Below are 10,110 nucleotides of genomic sequence, written 5' to 3'. Positions count from 1 at the left end.
ATCTCTGGCGGTCTTTGAGAACCAGACAGATGAGCAGCAGTCAAGAATAGCTCAGTTACAGCTGATCCTCCCTTGGGCCAGAGAGGCACAGTCGATGATTTTATATAATTTTTTTCCACTCCTATGATTCCATGGCTTAAGCAGGGTCATGGTTCAACAGGGCACCATAGTTAACTAACCTCCTCATTAACCAACACTATACGCATAGTTAACCATCGTATGCACCTCTCAGCTGGTAGTTTCCATTTACTCTTTCATGCAATATTATCCCACATCTACAAAGTTATTAAATAATTAAACTTCTTTCATATAATAAAAAAATCAGTTCTTATAAAAGCTAGGGGCACTACTTCTCCACCCCCACAAAAATTCCAAAAACTGAAAAATTATGCTTCCAAGGAGAATGCAAGAGAATTAACACATTCATATGAGAATGCTCTAATACTGAAAGTGCCACTGATGCTGTACGTACTGCTGTGCTGGAGAATGGGAGCATGAGAGAAGGGAATCCTTTTGCCAGCACTGCCTTACTTGTAGGGAATTTCTGCTTCTGCACCACCATCCATTCCTGGAAAAAATATTCTTATTGCTGATGGATGGGAAGCCCACAGCAGCCATATAAAGGCAATTAACTCCTGCAGCATTTCTGACCTTCAGAGGGGAACAGACCTCTTGCCTGTGCCTTTTGGGGAATCTGCAGAAACAAGTCTCTGGGCAGCTTTACATGGCCTTTGGGACTGATACACACATCCCATTTGATTCAAAGGGATCAGATAATCACAGGGAAAACATCTCGGGACAGATGAGTAATCTGACTATATGTTTGATATTGCAGTATGGATGTTCAGACAGAAGAAATATTTCTAATCATCTAGCTTACACCCCTGTTTGACATTACTTTTGGGGTATGGCAGGTAGTGCTTTGGGGCAATGATCAATGGACTTGAAACTGAAATAACATGCAAAGTAGTTTAATCAGATTTAGTGATTAAAATAGAGATTAAAATGACAAAACCATAGCGTTAGATAGAGGGTGGCTAAAACCCTAGAAAATGTTATCACTTTTTCCACTGTCAGGTTTATTTCCTAACACCACAAAAACACAATCTAAGGTAGTTTCCAAACATATTTATTGTTTCTGGAAATCAGATTTAAAATACACAGTAAGGGAGATAAAAAATACAAGTAATGCTTTATTCATCAAGAAATCTACCAGGCACTACATAAGAGAGCTTAGCAAAACCATAACCTATGAAATAGAAAGCAATTTCATAATCATTCATCGAGAGATCTTTTCCCCTGTAATAATCTGGTATTGAACAGTATCAATGCCACACCACAGACCTGAACGGACTTTAGTCTGATCCAATAAGACAGTGCCTCTGCTCTCATCACATCTGACCTCAGAGCCACAAGCTGATACAGGGGTTGGCTTTAATCTGTAATTTTCGTCACTCCGGTTGATGCCTGTCTATAGCTCCACAGGTGCCACACAGTCACACAGAGGTTCATAGGCATCATTTGCAGGGCTCAGCCCCTGCGACATGGTGTGGGGGCCCAGCTTCACATTCGAAAGATGTATAGAAGGAAAAAACCCACACAAAGCATAACTTACCATCTCTGACTTCCAGGTGTGCCCAGCACTTTCAGATTTGAAAAGAGTAATATGCTTTTTAAAAGCAGCTCGTCTCTCTCTCAAAACTAAATAACTTATTTCAATATAGGTTGAGTAACTTTAGCACTGAGAAGAGATCACTGACAAATAAAGCAGGCATTAAGTGTCCAGCCTCCAGCTAGGAATTGTGCTGGTGGCGGTGGAGAGGGGACCTTCCCGGGAGGCACAGATAGCTCTGCCCACACAGGGAACAGGCATGGGGAGACCCACTGCCCCACTGGGGGGGTTGCATGCCACGTGTGCACCCATTTGTGAAGAGCTGGTGCTAAGAAATGCCTGCCAGGCACAGACCATGTCTCTAATGTAGCTGAGAGTCCTCTGGGAATGCTCCTGCCCACAGTCAGCTTTTCAGGGAGCAGATTCAGATCAGTACTGACTGCTTTCGAGAGTAAACTTAGGTAAAGTCCATTGAAGTTTTGTTATCATGTTGTGCCCATGCTAACTGCTCCTGCTCTTAATGCAGCTGTTTGCAGGTTGTCAGATAGAGTGGCCAAAGCAATTTACTGAGCTTCTGCATGATGCCACTTTTATCTGAGGACAGGTCTAAAAATCAGGAGAAGAATTATACAAAAGGGCTGCATTTAGGCTTTTCCAGAGGGTTCATATTGCACTGGAAAGATTTATTTTTTTTATGCCACCATTACAGGATGAGACTCAAACATGTACTGACAATTGCAGCAGTGATTTACAACTTCTAATTCAACAAGAAATGAGCTACAGGGTAGTATCCATGCTGGTACAAAATCTGGCTTTCCTCAGAGGGATGCTGCCATGCCTGGAGCATGCAGCACTCCTCTGAAGAAGTATTTCTCTGAGACATCTCTGGTCCCCAACTAATCGCCTCTGCAGTATCAGATGGAAGTTAGTTATGAACCACTCAAAGGCCAAAGCCCCCTTCTGCCTTCCCATCTGGGCTTTTGTCAGCACCCACTCCCCTGCGGGGACAGAGGAACACAGCTGATGCTCCTCTCCCTGGCCTGACAGACACAAGCCTGCTTTTGAGTCTGACTCTATGTTTTGAGAGACTTTGACTCCTTCTAGGATAAACCCTCCAAATTGTCTTGCTGGTTCCTGGAAGGACATCTTGAAGTTGTTGATTGCGTTTTTTGAAGACCTATCACCTTTAACGAGTATTTTCAGCTTGTTTAGTCTTGCAGCCAGAGTCAGGCCAGATAAAGAGGGACTAATTTCTGTCAGCATTATCTTCATCTCTCCCCACCACCACACAAGGGCAGGAGCTTAATGAGGTGTCAGCCCATCAACCTGGCAAAGGGCTATGAGCACACTGATGAAGAAACAACTCCTGATTTTGTCCAGAAAGTGCCCACTGATACGACATCAGTTTAGGTTAAAACTCCGGGGACTATTTTGCATTCATTTTTCAAACCAAGCACCATATTTTTGAAAAAGGCTGCTTCCTTTCCTCTCATTCCTTTATCCTCCTTGCTCCTTCTGGGCTCCCACTGATTTTCATTGCCTCCTCCTACCTGCCCTTTGCTTCATCTGTCTGGAGTCCATAACCATCATCCTTGTATCTCTTCTGATTTCTTCCACTCCTGACTTTTTTTCCTCTTTCCTCCTTGCTTTCTCTTTAGCTTCTCCTTCTTAATTTCCCCTTCCTTCCCTGTTTGTGAGATGCACAAAGATTGGTCTCCAGATAAGTGAGGCATTCCACAAAGGGAAGGTAAACTAGGGAAACAATTCTTCAAAATTATTCTGAGTAGCTGCTCTTGCTGCTGTAGACCGCCACTGAGGCAGAGAAAAAAGGGGTGCAACTCCAGTCTGTGATGTGTAAAGTGACATATGTGAAGTCAAGTGGCCAAATGGAAAACTCTGGTCAATGCTCATCTTCAGTGATTTGTGGTCACCTGCTGACTAGTACAGTCTCCTTCCTTTCTGGTACTGTACATCCTCCCCAGACATCTTCCTCAGCCAATCCTCTTACTTTGCCAATCTGCTCTAAAGTAAAGACTTCATAAAATTGTCTCCCTTTTGTTTTCAAATCATGTTTCCTCAACACTGTGTTCTTAAGTTCAGTACTGAAAAAACCTCTAGTATTCTGGCATCCAATTACAAATTCTGGTGGAGCTAGACATTTTTGTAAACATGGCTGGACAATGGATGTTGTGCTTTGTTCAGGCTCCTTTGTGACCTCTGGCAAGCTGCTCATCCAGTGTGCCTTGGTCTCATCACATCAGGACTTTCAGACTTTGCTACTTTTTATTTGAGGAAACTGAAATTTTAAAAGACTAGGGGGTAATACAGTATTATTATTTTTTTTTATCCTTCGCCTGCCCCTCTGTTCCTCCCGCTGCCTAGCTTCCATGCAGCTGTTGAACATTTAAGAAAAACATGTCTCCCACTGAGCAAGTTCCCTACAAATGTGAATTGAGCTTCAGGCAAGAGGAAATGTGAGTCCTGGGGTCATTCCTGAAATCAAGCTCTTGCTTGGCTGCACATAATTCTGCTGTTGTGTTTTAAGGGTGATTTAGAAAAGAAAGTAGTATATATTTCCCACAAAGAGCATAAAAACAAATGAATACTGGTGATCATGAGATGATCATATGATCTTTCAAATTGTGCTGTTTTTCTGGTATTTTCAGTTGTGCTTTTCGAGTCTGCTGCTCAGATTTAAGCAGAGAGGGGGAGGATGTGGGATTACAGAGAGAAGATGACCTGCTGGTCCTGATCGGAGTTAATACTGGGAGGCCCCTGTGCACTCCCCACTGATGACTGGAGAAGACCAAACTTTTCTTTCCACTTAAAGATGCTGGAGCTACACCCCCCTGTTCACCGGGGAGTAGTATTTCTGTCAGATATGAAAACGGCTTCTAATCTGCTCTGACCTTGGCAAGAAATTCAAGTCCAAATGTAGTAACATAGAAGCTGACAGGTCAGCCTGAAGAATTTGAAGTGGGGGAGGCTTCCTTGCCTTCTTTCTTTCTGTCTTTCTATCCTTCTTTCACTTGAAATCTTATCAAGGATCACTTCAAGTGCAGTGGCAGCCTGATCAGCCTTAGAAATTACACCAGCTGGGTTATTGTCCCTTCTGTTACAATGGAGGTGCAGAGAGCATTTACTGGCTGGGCTAACTGCATGCTATTATTATAAATTCATAAAGGTGGAGACCCATCAAGAAAAGCATCTTACCTTTTTGCATGTAAAAATTGGAAAAGTTGATCTAAATTTTACGTCCGTATGTGATGCCTTACTGAGAGACTCCTGTCTCTACCCCAGAGGCTCTCTACTTTCTGTTTTCCAAGACGAATACACAGACCCACACAGAGGTTGTAGATGGTTCTCACTTGTTCTCACTGCTGCTGAAGATTTCCACCTGTCAGGTGTGTTAGTGCCCTCTTCTAAAATGACTAAGACAAAAACAGGACTATAGAAATTATCTATGCCTGCTCCACTTCTTGCATCCTTCCCGCATCAGTAATCTTTTTTTTATGTGCCTTTGCAACAAAGGGGCTAAAAATGCTTTGAGCTCGAGTCCCAGTTCAGGAATTATTTAGAAGTCTGAAAGACGATGGTTATCTTTCTGGCTATCTTTCCTGGTTATTTTTCTGGAAGTGAGCTTATTTTTGACCACACTGACAGAAGGTTAAAAACTTCTGCTAAAAGTTTGGGTGTTGCTTCGTAATTTGTCAGTTAAGACTAAAATTTCTATGGATTGCTCACAACAAAAATTATAAATTATGAATGACTAAGGCCCATTTACTATTTGTATTACTGCAGAAATAGGCACGTGGAGTCACAGCAGACCCCCCCTCTCCATATTCAGCATTATATCAGCCAGAACAAAAGTGTTTTCCTTGCATCGGAAAATTTACAATCCCACTACAAAGCAGCGGAAACATCAGATCTCGCGGCTTCCCCCAATTCAGTGGCCGTGTGCACCAGTCCAGGAAAGGGAGGAGGCATTGCCCACCCAGGGACCACCGGATGGCTCTGCCCCCCTGGGCACAAGGTGCTCTCCAGTGTCATCCGACATCCGACTGCTCTGTGCCTGGACACCCCTCGCCAGCCTGGGGCTGACAAGACACTGTGCAGGCAGGGGGGTCAGGGCAAAGGGCTGGCTCTCAGAGGTGAAGCCTGATGTGTCTGCAACACATAGGGGTGGGCCAATGGAGGAATACAGGGAAGTAAGGAAATAATGTTGCTGAGTAATCAGTAATCATTGGTCAGCCACACTGCTACCTATCTGCTGTCCCACCTTCTGTAGACAACATGTCAAAGGCATGATTTAATGAAGGTTTTGAAGGATGTTGCCTCTAGGCATCAGAAACAGCATAGGGCAAAGCACAGAGGCTCCTGTTAGAATATCTCAAAAGCAAACGAAGGAGGGGGATAGCTTTGACCGTTATCAATACTGAAAGACAAATTATAAATACGGTGGGGTTAGATGAGGAAGCCAAAGACAAGTAAATCATGCCTGATGGAGAGCCAGAGGAACGCTGCAAAGAAACAGGTCAGGCATAACAGGGTAGGGATTCAATTCTGGGTAAGCACTAGCAGACCAGGATGGTACTTGCTCAGGCCAGAGGAAGAATATGACAGTATTAAGACACAATCTTGGTGGTGTCTGTGCTTCCTTTTAAATTTGTTTTCCTGCTCTGTTTGCCAATGTTGTGATCCAGAAAACATTTTGCCATTTTGTACCTGCAGCTATAAAGCTTTCCTGGTTGATTGACTCTGCTCAGGTTGGGCCTCTACACATCAGAGGAAGAAGGATTTCATGGCTTATGCAGTTTCCACACTGCTCAGCCAGGAGACACAAAACATGACAGAAACTGCCAGGGGGCAGGTAGTCTGGAGGGTAGGAAGGGTGCACAGAGCAGCTTCACATCCTGATTCTCATTTCTGGGACAGGGCTCCTGAGAAGGGATGTATCTGTCCAGGTGGGCAGAGCTGGGTGCCTGTTGGGGTACCTTCAGGGAAGTACAGCCTGCCTGTGGCACCAAGACTTTGGGAGAGGAGATGGGAATGCACAGGGTGGGCAGAGACTGCTGGGGCAACTGGCAAAGGGCAGGCATCTCAGGGTGACAGCCAAGCTTGTGAAGGATGGGGATCACTCAGCAGCAGAGACTGGAAGCATATTGCTGATGGCAACAGAGGGAAGGTGTTTTCTTCACCTGCCTATATGCACATAGGGGGCAGGCACTGGCAATAGTGGAGGAAGGACAAGAACTCCCTTGAACAAAACCCTAAGCAGCCTCATCTAAGGCTGAAGCTCACCCTGCTTTGAGTGAGAGATTGGACTAGATGACCTCTGGAGGGTCCCCCCAATCTAAATTATTCTCTGCGTTCACTCTAGATTTCAATTTAATTTTCCAAGTGGTGTTTTAGCACCTGCTGCCTCTGAACCCTGCCATTCTTGATAACATCAGTAGTGCCAAGGCATTTCTAAACAGTCAGTGCTCTCAGTCCCAAGCCACAGGGGTTTCCTCCTGAAGACAAAAGAGCCTCACTCACCTGCTGCTGGGACAATGGGGTAATGGCATTAGGGGGACCTTCTGTGCCTCTTTATCTCTCTCCTCTGGGCATTCCTTCCTTGATGAGGAATTTCCTCAGAGCACTGACTGAAAGGCTTTTTGGGTGAGATGCATTTATCTGTGCAGCAGATAAAGCACTGCATCGAAGGTCACATTCTTCCATCTTTGCCATTGTAACTAAGCTTGCCTGTGAGCTAGTGTTCCCTTGCAGCTGCACACCACATTATTTATTCTCCTATTACACTGCATGACTACCAAACTAATAACATGAAACTAAACTACAGCCTGGGTATAGCTTTTGCCTCCTTAACAAGAAAGCCAACCACTTGGTATTAGAGGGGAATGATGAAACGTAGTCCTTTGAGCTTATTCCTTCTCTGAAAACTCATATAGCATACTTTTTTTTCTTCCTTATAAAGCCAAATGATTTTTTTCCTCCCACTTAAGAAAAAACTTCCAGCCATTTTTACTCTTAAGTTTGATCTGTCCATATCAAAATATAGGTGTTTCCAGGAGGTAATGTTTTGGTGTTCAGAGGCTGTCCAGTAACCAGAGCCCTTACAGGTTTGAGATAGCATCATTTGGGCAGTGACCAGACCATGCTGTGCATCTCTTCAGCCAAAATGCCAATGGGATGGACCTTTGCAGTCTCTTGCCTTGTCCCCTGGTCCTGTGAAGGACTGCCTGGGGGAAGGTGATAACAGTTAGACTACTGAAGCTTAACATATTTGTCCAACATCTTCTAGGAAGAACAGGGTAAGTGAAGAAGTGGTGAGGAGAGAAACCATAGAGAAACTGGTTTCTCTGTGAAACTACAGGGCTGGGTAGTGGAGGGAGTAGTGGAGAGGTAGTAGAGAGAGGCTGGCAGTAGAGAAACTGCAGGCTGGGTCTGTCTGTCCTGAAATGGCTTTGGGATGTCTGGCAGTGGTCTCTGGGTGATGCAGTAACGTGCAGCTACATGCTGGATGACACACTTGCTATACTAATGTATGGCCTTTACGTAAATAATCATCAAATTCAAGACTGGAAGTCAGTTTCTGCTACTAACATTATTTTTAAATTGCACAGATGTGTGTCTTTATTCATGAATAGGTCTTTTCTGATACAGATCAATTCTGTGATGTAAACATACTAGATGTAGAAGTTCTGTTTATTTTGTTTCAGTGCAATTTTTCTGGGGTATGTGAGCTCCTAAGAAGTAAAGGTCTTCTCCCAGCTAAATTTGCAAAATGTATTCCTTTTTCGTTGTTTCTTCCTGTGACATTATCAATGCTGCTTGCAAGCAAACTACTTTTACATGACTATTTTTGTAATTTTCTTCCTTTTATACTCATCAGTATTTTGTTAGGCTGATACATACTGGCTTCTTAGGCATATGCATGTATTTCTAACAGCATCCTAGAATTTCCTATCACAGCTGGACAAAGAGAGGGGAAAAAAGCTGAAGATTGCAGTAACTACAGCTGAGGTGAAGTCAGAGCACTATATACTCTATCCAGATCTAAGGTATGTTCTTAAGAGCTTCCCATTTTGAGAACACTTACATGATATGTCTCCACTTAGCTTTTATGCCAAAAATATCCCAATGCGGCTCCACCACTGATAAAGGCAGCAAGAGCATTCGTGTAAACAGGGCTCCAGGCAGCTGCCAGTGCTCCCAGTCACCATCTCACACAAACCTGTGAACAGCCAGCGTGGATCAGATATGGAGGAGCCCCTGGCATGCAGGATGGGCAGGCAGCCCTGTTCCCCACCGCAGATGCTGGGGACTAGCCCTCCCACACCCACCTTGCTGCTGACTCCCCATCCACCCCGCTGCTCCTCGGGAATCAGCCAGAGCAGCAGCAAAGCTTGTGGTCACTTGCGTGGACCAACAGAATGAAAGCTGCAAGGAGTGGATGGGGAGAATCATGTATGGGGCAGAAGACAGCAGGAAAATATTTCACCAACACAAGCTCACAGTCTGAGATATGTGGTTCATATCTTCTGTACAAATGCATTAGCACCAGTTACATCAATTATAAATGCTTTTGGAAAAGGAGCAATTTTTAAAAGTAAGTAAATTAAGCCCTGTCCACAGACTCTACATTATAAATATGATTATGAAAATTACCTGGGTTTCAGGGGAGTTCAAAACAGTCATGTGCTAGCTGCAATGCTAAAAGATTGTCCTGCCACTTGAAAGATCTGTGCTTGGATCTCTTAATAGGGGTTTCCTCAAAGATGTTTCTCTGGAAATAGTTCTAGATAACATGCCAGCAGAACTTTAATTACTATTTTTTTGGCTTCCTTGGTTTCATCCTAAAAAGTGTACATGCATGCTTCTGTCAATAGCTGGAATATTCTCGCCTCAGCGTCAACACTTGGTGACTTTGGAAAAGGACCATCCAAAGCATACTCCACTTCTCTGGAAGGGCTGTCAAGAGAAGCAGATTTAGTGCCTGAAAAACACTTCCATACAGCAAGAGGCAGTTGCAGCATTCAGGGCAAAGGTCTGGGCAATAACCACTCCAGCTCACAGACAGAAGATAGAGAAACACAGGCTGACACATGCCGGAGTCAGACTTGTCATTCATCGTGATTCCCTCTGTACATGCAGGGTACAGAGCATCAAGAAAGGCAAAATGGGAACTGACCATCCTGTGGACAAGACTATAGATGCTAAAGTTCCTATGCTAGATGTATTCCAAGAAAGAAAACAACAGCAAATAAATAAGTGCAAGAGGAAAGGAGACAGAAGCTGTGCCCATTCAAGGGATGGGACACCAGCCCATTGCTGTCTACACCACAAGTGTGCAGAGACGTGACGATTCAGAATGAGGACAAGTTACAGGTGTACACACAAGCCATCCTGTGCTACTTGACCTTATCACCAGAAAGCCAACCCCACCATATTTTATCTCACCATACAGATGTAGCCAAAGACTTCCAGACAAAAGG

This window comes from Manacus candei, unplaced genomic scaffold (genome assembly GCF_025592945.1).
Source record: "Manacus candei isolate 608988 ecotype Guabito, Panama unplaced genomic scaffold, ASM2559294v1 h1tg000052l, whole genome shotgun sequence".
Classification (NCBI taxonomy): Eukaryota; Metazoa; Chordata; class Aves; order Passeriformes; family Pipridae; genus Manacus; species Manacus candei.
The sequence above is the reverse complement of the archived record's forward strand: the minus strand, read 5'-3'. Positions refer to the sequence as shown.